We start from the raw sequence: 17,823 nt of genomic DNA on the forward strand, positions 1-17,823 counted from the left end.
GACATGTATACACTGATGTGTGTAGAATGGATGACTAATAAGAAGCTGCTGTTTAAAAAATTGTTTTAAGTTAAATTAAAAAAAAAGATGTTTTAAAAAATAAAATAAATCTTCTATGAACATTTTTGTACAAAAAATAAAAACGTTACATATACATTTTAAAAAAATAACTAAAAACTAAAATAAAATAAAGGCCTGAGAACCAGGACCTGAGGACAGGAGAAGATCCATCTTCTAGCTCAATAAGACAGCCACAGAGTGAGTCAACTTTCCTTGCCTTTTTGTTCTATCCAGGCCCTAAAGAGATTGGATTATGACCATCCACATTGGGGAGGGCTATCTGCTTACTCAGTGCACCAACATAAATGATGATCTCTTCCAGAAACACCTTCACAGACATGCCCCAAAATAATGTTTAACTACATATCTGGACATCCCTTGTTCCAGTCAAGATGACACATAAACTATCGCTAGTCTTTTATAATCACAATTTGGGTGATAAATTTCAAGAATTGTATATACAATGTTTGGATAAATACTATTTGCAGGCCCTCCAAAGTGATCTGAGAACAACTAATTGTATCATTTGATACTGATGATCTCCATGCCTCAGCTGAAACAGAAAATGTGTCCAAATTTAACTCTGTAATCATTTAAATAATACACAATTTAGCTTCTGATCGTCAGATTTATCTTAAGAAATTAATTAAGTTTTTTCACAATTATTTATCTTCTGTGATAGGAAAAGCACTGGGAAAATGCCATAGAGAATGAGATAGACATAGTTGGTGGTCTCATAGAGATTATTCATCATTCAGTGAATTGCATGTCCTCTGCGATCATCTTGTTCTCCTCCTACATGTTGTCCCTCATTCTAAATAATGTAATTTGCCATATGTTAATATATTTGCCATATGTTATTAAGTACTTATAAACACTTTTATTCAACCAGTTTTTGGCTGGAAATGTTTTTTAGTTAAATTGTAACACCCTTGAAAGTAGAAATTATGTACTGAATTATTTCTATTCATGTAACACATTAACAATAATGGCAGTGTGTTGCTCACAAAAGTCATACAAAACATTATTTGAGATGGAATAAATATTTTCACCAAATTTAACTAAGTAGTATGCTAGTTCAGAATGCTCAATGACATACACTTGAATTCTAATTTTGTAACATGAAACATATGTAATATTATTTTCCTAGTAGCAATTCAAGATTATAATTTTGCTTTAAAGGTTTTGTTTGTTTACTCCTCTCTTCTTTCTACTTTCCCATATATAACAACAGGTGGATATAACCAGGAATTAAAGGAAAGTGGATAGATTATCACTGCCTTTCTATTCTAAAATGCATTAGTTAATTTATTCAGCTGAAATTTGACTCACCCTTACTGGCGATCAAGCTGTGTTTAAAGAGTTCAATTTATCATTTAAATTTAAAAAATAATGATTCATCTAGAGATGGCCTCTCCCTATGAGTTTACCTGTGAGAGTGTTAGGGCTGCTGAAGAAAATGATGGAAGACTAGAAGTAGTAAGTAGGTTGCTAGAGAGAAAATGCTATATATCATCCTGAAGTCACATAATTAGGATGGATGCTTAATTAAGGAAAAAAAGGTAAAGTACAACATTTTCTCTCTCTCTTTCTCTCTCTCTCTCTCACACACACACACTCAGCAATATTTAAAGCAACAACTTAAAACAAAGAAAGAGAGGAGAAAATGCTAAGTGTAATTGGATTGTTTATTAAGGTGATATTTCTCAAGAACAGAGAACCTGTAACATCTCTCAATGTGTGGTTGAGATCCTGAAATTGTTGGCTATGTTAAAAAACAAACAAAACCAAAAAGCACACGTACCTGGCACTTCTGTTTCCTGATTCTTCCTGCCCTCATTCTGTTTCTACTGTTATAATCTCTTTAAGGTAAGAACAACTAACAAAGCAAAGTCCGTTGGTAAATTAATGAAACGAGTATGCATTAGCAACCCAAGAATATCTCTCTGAAATTTATTATTCATTCCTTTAGTGAGGCTCACAAGACTGAAGTATTGTTTTCTCACTCTTTAAATGCTGTTTAGCCATGTGGCTTATGGAGAATTATGAGACATCTAAGTAGGTTTTTTGCATGTTTAAATCTAGTCATATTGAATAATCATCATTATGTGTCTAGTGCATGAATAAGGTTCTAAGCTGCGGGAAAGACATTTACATAACACATTTTTCTGAAAAGGATTCATTATTCCACCTCCCAGTCCTCCACTTGCATTAAAGCATAGAGTTCCTTTTTGCATTCATGCTAGGGGAGTATCTACTTTTAACTGCAAAATTTCTTGGCTATATCATGACCTATGAGATTTAGCTGAAATATTAAAGTCATGCACCTCTCATTTACAATGACATTTATGAATCATGAGTGTCAAGGCCAAATAACTAGTGCCTAAGTTATGCTTATTTTATAAGAGGAACTAAAATGCATACACGCATATATATACAAACACATATGCATACATGCACACAGATTCCCACAGCAGGGTACCAGAGAGTCTTCCTAGAGGAGAGAAAATTGAGAAATCTCAGCCCAATTATTTGTTTCTTGGAATTTTCACAATTATTTGAAATACACATAACTTGCCATTTTTTTGGTTCCTTTTCACATTATCTCTTTAATTTGGAAATTATTTCTCTTTGTTTAAAACGTTTAACTGATCACTGCAATGAAGAAAATCCTCCAGTTGGAGAGAAATCACAATATATCAGAAATGGCAGACATCTGTAGCCAGAAGTAACTGCAGACACTCTGAGAGGCCTGCAAATGTATTAATGTGTGAAGAAACAATAGAAGAGACTGAAATAAGTCATTTGATCCTTTAGAGTAAAATCACCCAAATTCTTGGTATATATCACTGACTTACAGCTATTAATAGTCTTTTAGTTAATTTTCCTCATTAAAGGAATTTGCATATAAAAACTCTAGTATATATATGCATATATATATAATTTTCATATAGATGTACATAGAATTTATATATATAATTTTTACTGGTTTATAGTAACATAGGCTAAAGGCTATTTGAAAAATAGTACTTGTAGAATTTTTTATTAGTTCATTTCTTTTTGGTCTTGTTTAGATTTTTCCTCTATTTTGAGGCACCTAAAATTTAGTGGGTACACTATAAAGGTGTAGAGGATATATGGAAATTTTTGTTTCTATTTTACACTAATAAATACTGAAATGAAAAGTAAATATGTTTCTCCTTTCAGGAAGAAATATAGCATGAACACAAAACACATAGGGTGAACAGTATGAACAAAATCTGTCATGGGCACAATAAGACCCATGATAGTCATGTACATTATTATATAAATTTGCCTGTAATGAAATCAGTTTTTGTTTGTTCTGTTTCTCAGCAAAACTGACATTAGAATCTTGCTTTAAGGTAGCAACTTTTCAAAGCTACGGCCCCATTTAATAATAATGTTTTCACTTAATGTACTGTAGTTAGGTATGGGGAGTGGGTTCTTTAATAAATTACTTTCAGAATCCTGTAAATAAATATACTGTGTTTCAGAACTAAATGATACTAGGCTGTTTAACAAGCATATAGTCATGGGGCTTGACTCTAAACTTTTAATGACTTCCAAAACTAATTCATTACCAATGAATGCAGAGTTTTTATCACAAAGGATAACCGAAAGAATGTGTCATGATTTCTGAAACAGAAAAAAAATGTATCATGGGGACTTTAGAAACATATTTGAGAGGGACACGATTGTTTTGGATAATTTGTTTCCAATATTTTGAAAAATAAGAATATTTTACATAGTTTTACTTTGGAATGTATGCCAAATAATTAGTTTCATGGGTTATCTTTTTCCACCTTATACTCTGATTCAACTTCTTAAAATAACTTGATTAGTATTCTGTTTTTACACCACATTGATGTATGACATCCTGATAATATGCTATAGAGAAATATAAATGCATGTATTCAGTTATTCTTAACCCAAAATTGCAAGTTTCACTTTAATATTTTTTATGTTCTTGTTTCACTTAATAAGCAAAATTTTTCCTTTAATAATTGAGGATGTGAAGTAAAAATAGGAGTTTTTAAAAAAGATAAAATGTTCGCCCAAGGAGACTTGGAGGGTCTGGAAAAATACTAAAGTGTAATTTAGTCTATTTTTATTATGTCTCCAGAGAGCTTAGATACTCTGCAGTTTTCACCCTAAAAAGTCCATGTCCATAGTAATAATCCTCATCAACTTTTCATCTGCACTCCTGTTTCTACATTTGTAAAGTTAAAAATAAGTCTAAAGCAAATAACCTAAGACTTTTGGTACTATTATCAACTAAGGAATAATTGGTGTAAGGAATTTTTAGATGAAGATTTGTGTCAGTTTAGTAAAACGAATAAAAATGGGAAAGGATGATGTAATTGAGGTTAAGCCTCAGGGAAATGTACTAGTGGAGGACCCCTGCCCAGGCCCAACAGTTGCAGCTCAAGCACCAGAACTGAAAGATTTCAGCTCATCCTTGTTATGCCCCAGCTTGCTATGAGAACCTGAGTAAAATATTTAATTTGCCTCAGATTCTTCATTTGTAAAAGTGATAATTGATTAAACTTGTATACTTTTTACTAATGCCCATGTGTTTGACTTCCCGAGAAATGACTCTAAGAATATACAAGGTATATTATTATTTTGCATAGAACAAGTAAATCTTTTCCATTCACCAGGCAACAAACTTAAATATTGTGGACAGCTCTCAGTATTCGAAAGCTGAAGGATGAAGTTAGGCACAATTATTGCTGGTAAATTTGTCTTTGTCAATACTTCCTCTTAACCTTTTCTTTCTTTCTTTGCAATTTCCTAACAATTCCTTTCTCCCTTACTGATCACAAGTTGCCCTATTCTTTTATCTGCCATAAGGAACAAATTTTTAAAAATTAATAAATAAAACAAATGCTCTGATAATTCACACCTAGTTATAAATGATACTTTTTCATTTATTCCAGGCAAATTTGCTATTTATTTATTCATTCATTTATTTTTTTTTAAATTTGTATTGGAGTATAGTTGATTTACAATGTTGTGTTAGTTTCAGAAGTACAGCAAAGTGAATCAGTTATACATATGCATATATCTATTCTTTTTTTTTTTTTAGATTCTTTTCCCATATAGGCTGTTACAGAGTACTGAGTAGAGTTCCCTGGGCTATACAGCAGGTTCTTATTAGTTTTCTATTTTATATATACTGTGTATATGTCAGTCCCAATCTCCCAATTTATCCCTCCCCACCCCCATCCCTGGTAACCCTAAATTTGTTTTCTACATCCATGACTCTAATTCTGTTTTGTAAATAAGTTCATCTGTACCCTTTTTTTTTTTTTAAGATTCCACATATAAGCAATATCATATGATATCAAATTTGCTATTTAAAGAAAACTACAGGAAAAGGGTTCACCCAAAAGAGTGAATGTAAAATTGTTCAATTTTGGTAACTGGAGTACCCAAGTAAGAGAAATACTATTTTACATGATGTATGGATTAATAACTATTCTCTCCATGCAGGTATTTGTCTACTCTGTCAGCCTTATAAAGGTGGCATCTTTCCTTTTTACCAATAATCTGAAAATGCAACCAACAGCTCAAAATCCAGAAAAATGATAATAATACTTAAATTCCTGGCATATTTTATAACACTTTCCCCTTACACATTTTTTTTAGGGCAGTGGTTTCCAAACTCTGTTTATTTTATTTTATTTTTTTAATTTTTATTTTATATTGGAGTATACCTGATTAACAATGTTGGGTTATTTTCAGGTGTACAGCAATGTGATTCAGTTATACATATATATGTTTCCATTCTTTTTCAAATTCTTTTCCTAGTTAAGTTATTACAAAGTATTGAGCAGAGTTCCCTGTGCTATACAGCACGTCCTTGTTGGTTATCCATTTTAAATACAGCAGTGTGTACATGTCAGTCCCAAACTTCCGATCTATCTCTCCCTGCCACCCTTCTCCCCTGGTAACCATTAGTTCGTTCTCTAAGTGTCAGTGCCCCCTATACTTTGAATTTGTGTTCTTTGATTGCTTCTTTATTTGACAATAACTTTGTAATTATAAATTGTAATTGTACAAAGTATAATTTAAAGTTTAAATTGAAAATTTTGTAAAGTGAAAAGGAAAAGATAAATCAATCTTTCCTGTGGCATTATTATTCACTATTAATAAAATGCATGATTTGCTACTGATAAAATGATGTATCAAGCATTTATAATTATACATGCTGCATAAACAGGTATATTTCTAACCAGAAAGAGCTTCCATTTTGACTAGACTATTGTGAGAACCAAAAATTGTCACTTATAACTTTATCTAAATATTGGAGAAGTTTCCATAGACTAGCTTCAGGTTCTGTAAATTTTAAATCTTATTTCTCCTCCACTATCCACACACTTCCAGTGCAAGGTGCTTTGGGAAATGCTCATGTATATACATATATGTATATATATATACATATGTATATAAATATATACCTTCTATATAACTATGTCCCAAAGTATATGGCACTGGAAGTATGTTGATATGAGTGGATATTCATATAGAAACTATGTATGTATATATATTTACATAATTATGTATGTATATGTGTGTATATGTAGATAATTTCTATATGAGTATGTCCCAAAGCAAGTATAGAAAGTATATACACATGCATATGATATATGTGTATAAACATGAATATGTGTGTGTGCATATGTATATGCAAATATATTTACATATAAATGAATAATAGTACAAAGTGGGGATTTTCTATTCCTCACTGGAATCAAATTAGGATAAATCTGATGTAGAATATGATGTTAAAATGTATGTTCTAATCCCTACAGCAACCACTGAGAAAGATTCAAAAAATATAGTTGAAAGATCAAGTTACATCAGGGATTGCCAGATCTGGCATGTATGAAATCCCCCTGAATAGATGGCTATATATTCCCAGGCTTTTTGCCTGTAGGTTCTTTCACATTAAGTGTTGCTTGAGGCCTTTTTATAACAATGTTCCAATAAAACTTTACTTACAAAAACAGATGGTGGCATGAATTTTACCTTGAGGTCAAACTGCTGTTCCAGATGATTACAGGTGAAATCAGTATAGCATGAAGCTTTATAAAAATGGAAATATTATTTTGATATTTTTATTTGTTACACAGCCACATCTCATCTAATTACTTCAGCAATGGCATTAGTTTTACAGGCAGGCTGGACTGAAAAATGGCAGAATAAAATGTACATTAATGGGAGATAACCATTCAATCAGTGTTATAAAAAATGCTTCACAAGTTCTAAACATGTAAGGACAAAGGATAAAATGGTTGTTTGCACGGTGCTGAAAAGCTAATAACTAAATGGAGTAATGTTAAACAAGATGCAAAAAAAAAAATTATACCCAGAACATTAGTAGTAATTATAATTTTAACTAATACATTTGCATATTATGTTGTATTAACCTGGTCATTTTGGGGAAATAAAAATCATAACAAACCTATAAATTGCACAATGACTAGAATACTGAGATACTTGTAACAAAACCTGGATCAACTTTTTTAAGCCATAACTTTATCTATGGTTTATTATGTCATTTGTTATATTATCAGAAATAACAAAAAGTGGCAGGCTTAAACTGTAGGATCCAAAAGAAAACCAAGTGTGATGAAAGTCTATTCTGTATTATTCCGTTGACTGGAAAAAATAATGTAGTTGTAATGCTATTAAATCCCCATAATTATGATCTGAAACAACGTCTTGAATTATCAAGAATATAATAAAGATTAGATATTATCATTATGTAAGTATATTTTATTACATGAAACTCTATAAAAATTGTTAATTATGTGTGGTTTATTAGCTAGGTTTATTTAATTAATGAGAATGACCTATTCCTTAAATATTCCCATTAAACATTTAATCATATATTTATTTAGAAATATCTAACACTATTGGTGCACAAATCTTAGTCCTGTGACATACAACATTCTAACTGAAGCTTCAAGAAAGATTGAAAGCTCATAAAATGATCATTTAGGTGTTTCCAGATTTTGCAGTCACCTTTTCAAGTTCATATTTTCATTCATGCACTTCTCTCTTCAGAGCAGGCTTTCTGTAAGGACCAGTGACAGACTTTCCACAACATCTTAATGTGTACTCCACAGCACATTTTATTACCATTATTTCCACAGCTTGTATATCCTGTATGCAAATCATAAGAATAATATGACAATTGACAGTGTTACTGAATTAATCTTACAGAATATAAATTTATTCCTTCATAAGGCTTTCATCAAGTAACCATATTACTAATTTTGAGGGATTTATAAAAATGGCTTTCATTAGTAGTTTTTAGTGACCATTTGCAATTTTATTCTAAATATATTCTTTAACAGTTTAGTGTGCAGATTTTTCGTCTATAATCTTTTAAATATAATATTTATCCCATCTTAAGTCCACTTCTTTTTTCTTCCTGATTCTTCTTTTTTGAAAAACTCATTTCTATGATATGTATTCAATTGTAAAATGTTCCATCCAACAAGCTAGTTTGGGGTATATAATGAATTGAATTTCTCTGACAATGAATTTCTAATAGATTCTGTGTGTGGAATTATTAAGAGGTAAAAGATATTCCAGATCTTCCTAAAATGAATACTCCATTTATTTAATGAGTGGTTTGTTTGCTTAAGGCACTCTTTCAATTTGTACCACTTGGTAATATACCCACCAGGAGACAGGTTGGCCTTCTCACCCTAAATATATTTAATGCTTTCTTCAGCCTCCAGCATCCATTTTCCCTAACCAGTTGGGGCATATCTTGTAAACAGAATAAATAATTAGCTCCTTAACAGCTTCTTACTTGGAACATGAATTTTTAATCACTTAAGTGCAACATGGCAGAATGAGTGAACATATGCCTGTATTTTCCTAAAAAAATAATGATCAGAATTACTATTCTCAGCAAGGCTCTATAAAAAAAATAAAGAGAGATTTACTGGAGCCTGGTGGCCTCAGGACACTATCAGTAACGAAGAATGCAGCTAAGTTTCTTGGAAAAACTCTGGCTTCTACATTAAAAAACATCTGTAAGCCAGATAACTCCCCAACAAATTCCCTTTTAAGTATCCTGACTGCCATATTAGCAGTCAGAGAGATCAGTGCCTTACTTATAGTGAGATACATTTTAATCAATTGTCCTCTTACTTATTTTTCATGTCTTCCCAAAACATAGTAAGAAAAAACAGAGAGAATTCATAATACAAGTTATTTCAATACTTGAAACCTGACTGTAGAATTTTTTTCTATTTTTCCAGTAATGGAATTGTTCATCTCTTTCATGACTATAAATTTTCTACTCCCCTTTTCTTTCTAGTAATTAAAGCAATATTGCCAGAAGAATGATATTGTAAGTCACACTGAGGAACCAATTAGCTTTTTTTTGTACATGATTTATGCAAACAAGCTTTAGTATGTCCTGAGATATTTATCCCAAATTAGGTCACATCTCCCAATTTTAAAATGTTACAGTTCTCCTTCGTCTCATGAGAAAAACATCTTGTTCAATGAGTTTACATGGGCCATGCCCTTTATTAATTCTTGCATAATTTTTCAAAAGTACTGGATCTTCTGTTTCATTCTTTTTTTTTCTTGAAGTGTCACATCTGAAATATTCAGCAGAAACACATTTTTAAGCTGTGTACTTAAAAATAGCAAGAGACATTTTCTTTCCTACTCCCTCCACCCTCCCTTCCCTCTTTCTTTTTCTTTCTTTCTTTCTTTCTTTCTTTCTTTCTTTCTTTCTTTCTTTCTTTCTTTCTTTCTTCCTTTCTTCCTTTCTTTCTTCCTTTCTTTCTTTCTTCCTACTTTGAATTTTTAAAAAAAAAAGAACCTGATTTCCAATTTAAACCATTAGCAAGACCTGTGGTTGGATGCCATTATGTTACTAATGGATCCACAGTGCAATGTGACACCACTTGTGATTTCCACTGGGAGATACATGCTCATAATACACATGTTTACTTTAAGTCTAAAAGGGTATACTAATGGTTTCAGCACTTTAGTGTTAAGTAATGAAAAAATTTCCCCTTTGATAGGAAATGTGTTGTAATGTAATCCATGTTTTCAAGGGATAATAGGGTCTTTTCTCCCTTAATTGGAACTATGCTGAAGTTTCAAATTAGTTTCATGAATTAAGATGAAACATGGGCACGCTTGTAGTTTGCTCCAATTAACTCTCACCTCACCATCTCTCATAAATGCATCCGGAGACTTCATTCTCACAGTCTTCAACTAGACACATGGTTGCTCTAACATTGTTCTAAGATTGCACTGCTCTAGATTATAACATTGGGTTTGTGTGTTTAAGAATTATTACCTCGTTGCACAGTTTGTTGGTTTATTTGCTTTACTGAATTTTATTTGGATATTTGATAGCTGATAAGTCCTAACAAGATAGATTACTTTTTAAAAATAAATAAAAGACTCTAATTCTTAAACTTGGTAGAGACATTCAAAATGTCAGGAAACAATGGCCTTGTCAATTTGCTCAAGCACTGTATCTTGAATCAATTGATTAGCTAGTTAACATATTCCTCTTATTTCCCCTTTTTCTCATTTTTTTATATTATTATTAACAGTCTAAGCCATGGTAGGAAATAATACAATTTAGGACTCAGCTAGTGGAAACTGTACATTTGAGAATGAAGGAAATATTTAAATTAGATGAGAATACACTGCTTCCAGTTTGGTTTCTAGAAACCAGAGCCCATCAGCGAGTTTAACCAGAGAATAAGCAGTCACTCTCTTGGTCTTAACTGCTTCCTAGGCACTTGTTATCCAAGCAGGGCAGAAGACAATAACAAGGGGAAAAGAGACCACTCATGATGGCCACATTTTCTTAGGAGATAAAGTTGTCAAATTGTTCATTTCAAGGATAAACCTTTCTATCCTTCTCCCTTTGAAATTTAGTCTTTACTCAGGAGGGCACACATTGGTGTGGCTTCAAGAATCAACTAAAAACTCATATTAAGTCTAAACAAAATCTGACATTTGAAAGCACTTAGGAAGACTGTACATTCCCTGAAACCGTCAGATGCCGTGTTGAATACCACATGTTTCGTAGCATGCTGTGACAGCATGGATGCTTAGCTGCTTGCAAGTCAGATATGAAGTAACTGTAGAATATTACAACGCTGCAGAGGGATAGTGACTCGTAGGGGTAGTTTATCATTAGGATTTAATATTAGTTAACCAAAAAGAACCTACTGTATAGCACAGGGAACCCTGCTTTATATTCTGTAATAACCTAAATGGGAAAAGAATTTGAGAAATAATAGATACATGTATATATATAAGTGAATCACATTGCGGTACACCTGAAACTAACACAACATGTTTAATCAAGTATGCTCCAATTTAAAATAAATATTTAAAAGAATTAGTTGTGTTGTTGATGTGCATAGCTTCTTCATAATCTTTGCACTTCTTCACTGGCTACAAGGTTCAGTGAGCAGATTCCACCTCCATGTACCAAGCTCTTTATGCACGAGTGTGGGTACCTTCACCAGTCATTTCAAGGAGGCATTACAAAAGACAATTATTTTACTAGGGATGTTCCAGTTTATATAGTCTTCTTTATAATATTCTCTCTTAAATCTATCTCGTTTTTCTTTTGTGGCAATATTTTGTCATTGATATGGAGCTTTTAGACAGCCATTAATTTTTGGTTAAATTTTTACAAAATATTGTTCATATCATATTATTTTGCCACTTGTTACCAAGACTATTAAATAATCTTAAAAGCTTAAGATGGAACTTTTAAAAGTCTGGCCACCCCAGGACACCAAAAGTTCTCCCCAAACTCACTGACTTTAATACACTTGAATAAGGAATTAGAACAGTTGAACTTCTAAATACATTCAAATTTGACTAAAAGTTATATTTTTCCTAAAGTTGTACTATTTTTTTTCATTCAAATTGTAAACTAAATGTAAAGAAATAGCACCATGGAGGTCTGTTATTACTCAAAAAATGTCAGACTAATCATTACAGCATCTCTGGTTTTTGCTGTTCCAAATGTCAGAGAAGTCAGAAACATTTCATCTGTTTGCCTCAGTTCCTTCACATCACTCTGTTGTAAGTACACAGAGCAGGTATCACACACACGCACTAAGTACTCTGAGACACAGAAGGGCTGTGTGGCTTACCAGTGGTTACAGAGCTGGCTTTCAACAGTACTGGAACAAATTCACACCTCTTTTTGCAATTCTCCTGTTCTTTACATTCAACTTTATTATCCATGTTAACAATGCAAGGTAGAGGCTGTAGCAATAAGAAAAGGTTTATACATTTTAGGCATTAAATGTAGAATGGTACTTCCATACTGCGTTTATGTAATCAGATTGTCATGCAGCCTACATCTAATTTCAGTTCTTTGCTTAAAACTCACTCGATTGTTCAAAAGTTCTTGCTATTTTAAAAATGTAATGATTGAATAATTCTGCTTTAAGTGGCAAAAATGGTTAATTTGGACACACACTGATAAGAAAAGGCAATGGAAGACAGTAATCGGGCAGTCAATGCCAAGTGAAATAAAACAATTGTGCCAGCAGTTGGAATGCCATATGGAAAAATAAAACCTGGTTTCATAACCAGGATGGAAAAAAATCTGTCAAAGATTATTTTTGTTGCATATTCATGACCCGATAAATTGTGTTAATTGCTAAAAGAATGAGGAGTTAACCAAGTATGGATTTATTGTGATAGAAATGGAATATGTTAAGAATCGCAATACAGTTTAGGAAATCTATATAGGTGGTAATTAAGATTTTGCCTTTGTTTTTTTTTCCCCCTTAGAACTGGCAGGGGAAAAAATTAAGCTTTGTTTCGTCCCTATTAAAATATATTTTCATATGTTTTTTCTACATTTATAACAGAAATATCAGAAAGGTTGAGCCATTTAATATGAATTTTATTCTGTTTCATATAAATAAATAGATATGGGATAAAGGCATATACATTAAATGAAGAGAATTTTGGGCAATGTTCTATGTTATGTTGTTCTGGAGAGTACTACCTGCTGCACACCTCCAACCATATATAAGATACTTTTCTTTTTTTGTTTTTTTTTGTTTTTGTTTTTTGTTATTGCTGGCTTTTACACAGAACATAGGAACAGTTAAGATTTAAAGTCCAAACTAATGTGGACACAATAACTTTAGACTCACATTTCCGAGTGCCACCTTTCAAACTCTCCAATTCAGGTCAAATGTAATTTAAAACAATCAATTTTACACACAAACCATGAACGCTGTTTTAAGTGCTAGCTTTCAGCAGATTATAAGAGGCAAATTTAACAGAACAAAGACATAAAAGCTACTAAGGAAATAGTTCCTGTTTTGTTTGTTTTTTAATAGGGATAAATAGAAAACAGGTTATAAACTATAAAAAAAGTTGCCACTTGAGTACCAAATGAAAGCAGCATTTCAGATATGCTAGCAATTACCCAAAGCTTTGGCTTGATTTACCTGGATAGCTCATAAGATCCATTCAAGGAAAACTGTGCTGTAGGAGCAGTCCTAGAATAATCTTTTAAAAGTTTTCTATTCTCATTTCCTAGAACTATTATATATTCTCACTAGGTTTTCCGAACTTCATACTAACCTAAGAAAGCTTTTTAGAATTTCCAGATGAGCTGAATGACCTAGCCTCAATGACATAGAATCAACTACCCTTCTTCTGTGATTTCAGACAATTCAAGATCTGTTTTAGGCACGATGGCTTCAAGGTTATTCCGCGGAGTTGGAGCGCTGGGCGCGCAGGCCCTAGGGGCCTGCGTTCCCAATGGAGTCGCCACAGTGCGGTCTATGGCATCTGGAGGTGGTGTTCCTACTGGTGATGAGCAGGCGACTGGGCTGGAGAGAGAGGTCATGCTGGCCGCATGCAAGAGACGGGACCCATAAAAATGTTTGCCCCAAAGGAAGCCTCAGGTACCAAGGAAGATCCTAATTTAGTCCCCTCCATCACCAACAAGCGGATAGTGGGCTACATCCTTGAAGAGGACAACTGTGTTGTTATCTGGTTCTGACCGCACAAAGGCCAGGCCCAGCAATGCCCTAGCTGTGAAACCCATTACAAGCTGGTGCCCCACCAGCTCGCCCGCTGACCCCCTGCACTAACTCACTCAAAATGTGGGGTACAGTTTCTTCTTTCCAATAAAGACTAGCCATTACATTGGCTCCTCCTCCAAAATAAATAAATAAATAAATAGATAGATAAAAAAATAAATAAATAAGTAAATAAATAAAGATCTGTTTTTCGGTATTCTAATGTGGAAAAGAAAGTCATGACATCATCAAGAACATAAGTAAAGCTGTTTAAGTTGAGACATCATGTTCATGCAAGTTACAAATTTGTCTGTGAAATTACCATATACAGATTTTTGTCAGAGGCGTGCCTATTAGCCCAATTATGCCAGCCTGAAACGGTAAGGGATATGCACCAAACAAATTGTACAAACCAACTGATGGTGTGTTATCCATTAATGTATCCTAAACGTATTCAATAATTTTCACTAGTAGTAACCTCTAGGGCAAAATTTTTTTTCTCATCTGCTACCATAATAAAGGAAAATTTGAAATGTAATATCAATGGAAGAATAATACAATATGAAAATAACAGTACTATTTTAAAACAAAAAATTGCAGAATAAGTAATAAGTAACCAATTTTTAGAAGTGGTTGCAAATTATACAAGTTTCTTAATAATGAATCAATTTCTTATTACCTACCATTATTGAATGTGATATGGATTTATATCCTCTTTAGATGGATCTAAAGCATATACGTTAGATCAGACTGGTTCATTATTGTGAAATCTGGCACTTAACAAAACTACCATGTGGACAAAGCACTGTGTTTTAAGGCCAATGCCTGATACCATGTAGAAAACCAACACATACACTTTTTTTCTCAAACAATAGTGCTGGACTGAAATGCAGGGAAGTCAGTCTCTTTACTCCAGTACCTCTTAATGCTGTGTCAATGCTCAGAAGAATATAGGTTACTAAATGTATTTTTTAAAGGTAAATATTTTATTTAATATTGAAAACAAACCAAAAATGAAATTATATGCATATTTCAAGAGGTGGTAAGATAAGGTAATAATCACAAATACAATAAAAATATCCACAATAAGTACTATGATTTATCAAGCAGCCAGGAAGTGTCAGGCAATGTAAAAACTACCTTACATCTATTATCTCATGCAATATCACAACTACTTTAGACATGAGGAAATTCGTTTCCAAGTGACATGCAGGAAGCTTTAACAACTTATTCAAAGTCACATGATTAAGTTAAAGAACTAATATTTGACATCAGGTTTACTGAATGCCAAAACACATGTTTTTTTCTCTATTCAATATCCCTTTAGTTATGTAAACAACATGTAGATTAACACAGTAAATCCAAGCTGCAATTGGCATTCAACATGTTTGTTCCTCTGATTTCAATTTTCATGTAATATGGCTAAAAAGTAATTTTCCTTGAGTAAATTCAGCAGCAACTATGATAATCTATCCAAATAAGATGAATTGCATATGTAGTAATACATTTTCTAACATTGTATATGATAGTTAGTCCTTTAGTTGATATCATGGAAAGTTACCAGTTTTAAATGAGAAAAAAGAAGAGTAAGTCTTATTCCACAGTATAATGAAAAGAATACACAACGTGACAAAAACAAATAATACCCCCATATGAACATATACCAAGCCCCAAAGAGTTTTCAAAACTCATCTAGTACACAAAAGTGTATTATAGAATACAGGAATAAAAATAGCTATGGTGACTAGAAACTAATTGTATATTGATTCTGAGTTATTCATTTTTCAGATTGTTCCGTTATTTTCATTTTGTCTAAGAATGCTTATTGATTTTGTTTACTATCTTTCCTTACATGTATTAGAATTTTAGTTTACAGGCTCATTTAATGCACTTTTTAACTTTTCTTTGCTGCTCATTTTTATCTATTACCACATTGTGATTGTGCAGATTTTTTTCATTTTTTTAAACAAAGGCTTGTTACTCCTCGCCCCTAGCGATATTGAACACATGAACATTACAGATCCAATCACCTTATCATGAGACAGCTTAGCTCAAGTTCTGCCTGTAAGTTTTACCTTCAATAGCCCCAGGTATAGGTCAGTGGTAGCCTCTTTTTGCAGGTAAAGGACCCAGTACCCGTGTACTTAATTTTATACACAAGCTTAGTTCAGGTAACTACTAATTATTTCTGGCATTACATTTTTTTGGCATTTTGAGCATTTTCCTGTTGTCTTTCTTTTTTCTGTTTTAGTTTGCCTACTGCAGAGATGCAGAGGGTGAGGGTAACTATATGCTCCATCACTTCCTCACTCTTCTCATTGTTTTAGCTCATTACAGAGGCAGAAATGACATAGCTTATAGGCTGATTAAATGTTGTAGAAGCAATAGTTATTAACCTCATATTGTCTAAGGAAACCATCCAAGTTTCACCACCCAGTACTAAATCAAAGTCTTCCCAAGATAACTAATAACAAAAGTTTTTTCTACTCAGGGATCTCTTGACCCCCTTCCATAGATATGCCCTCTAGTTTGAATTTCACGTGAGAGTTCAGTTTCAGTGCATTTCCACAAAACCTGCATTATTCAGTCATACCCATGGTATGTTTATTAAATATTTATTATTTGATAATCTAGAGACTACTAACCAGAGAAGAAAGGTGAGGTTCTAAGCTGAATTTATATCTGGCATATGGAAAATTTCAAAGGGAAGGTGCAATTCCTCCAGCTCCGATTTTCTTTCTCAAGATTGCTTTGGCTATTTGGGGTCTTTTGTGTTTCCATACAAATTGTGAATTTTTTTGTTCTAGTTCTAGAGTCTATCATACAGAGTGAAGTAAGTCAGAAAGCGAAAAAGAAATACTGTATGCTAACACATATATATGGAATCTAAAAAAAAAAAAAAAAAAGGTTCTGAAGAACCTAGGGGCAGGACAGGAATAAAGATGCAGATGTAGAGAATGGACTTGAGGACATGGGGAGGGAGAAGGGTAAGCTGGGATGAAGTGAGAGAGTGACATGGACTTATATATACTACCAAATGTAAAATAGACAGCTAGTGGGAAGCCGCTACATAGCACAGGGAGATCAGCTTGGTGCTTTGTGACCACTTAGAGGGGTGGGATAAGGAGGGTGGGAGGGAGACGCAAGAGGGAGGAGGTATGTGGATATACGTATATGTATAGCTGATTCACTTTGTTATAAAGCAGAAACTAACACACCATTGTAAAGCAATTATACTCCAATAAAGATGTTAAAAAAAAAAAAAGGAAGGCGGTTGCATCTATGGAAAGTCCAGCACCTATTCTTCCTTTACTGGTTTTCACACTTTAATAAAGCTTGGTAATAGAAGAAAAGCAGTAGAAGTTAAGACATATGGAAACACTTATAAAAAGCTACCCTGCCAGGCTGAAGTGTATCCAGCTGATGACAGTGAGTACATACTCCTTTAATAATGTTTAGTTCTTTTTAAAACTTTTTTATTTTATATTGGAGTATAGTTGGTTAACAATGTTGTGTTAGTTTTAGGTGTACAGCACAGTGATTCAGTTATACATATACATGTGTCTATTCTTTTTCAAATTCTTTTCCCATTTAGGTTATTACAGAGTACTGAGCAGAGTTCCCTGTGCTGTACAGTATGTCCTTGTTGGTTATCTATTTTCAA

General features: G+C 32.9%; 1 pseudogene across 1 annotated transcript; it reads left to right on the forward strand.

The window, feature by feature from the left end:
* The first annotated feature begins 13,829 nt into the window (after window positions 1-13,829).
* LOC309628402 (cytochrome c oxidase subunit 5B, mitochondrial pseudogene) lies at window positions 13,830-14,218 on the forward strand (annotated as a pseudogene). The gene has a single exon. The product of its transcript is annotated as a cytochrome c oxidase subunit 5B, mitochondrial pseudogene (transcript).
* Window positions 14,219-17,823: the final 3,605 nt, after the last annotated feature.

The sequence above is a fragment of the Balaenoptera borealis genome (assembly GCF_965194805.1).
Source record: "Balaenoptera borealis genome assembly, chromosome: 4".
NCBI lineage: Eukaryota > Metazoa > Chordata > Mammalia > Artiodactyla > Balaenopteridae > Balaenoptera > Balaenoptera borealis.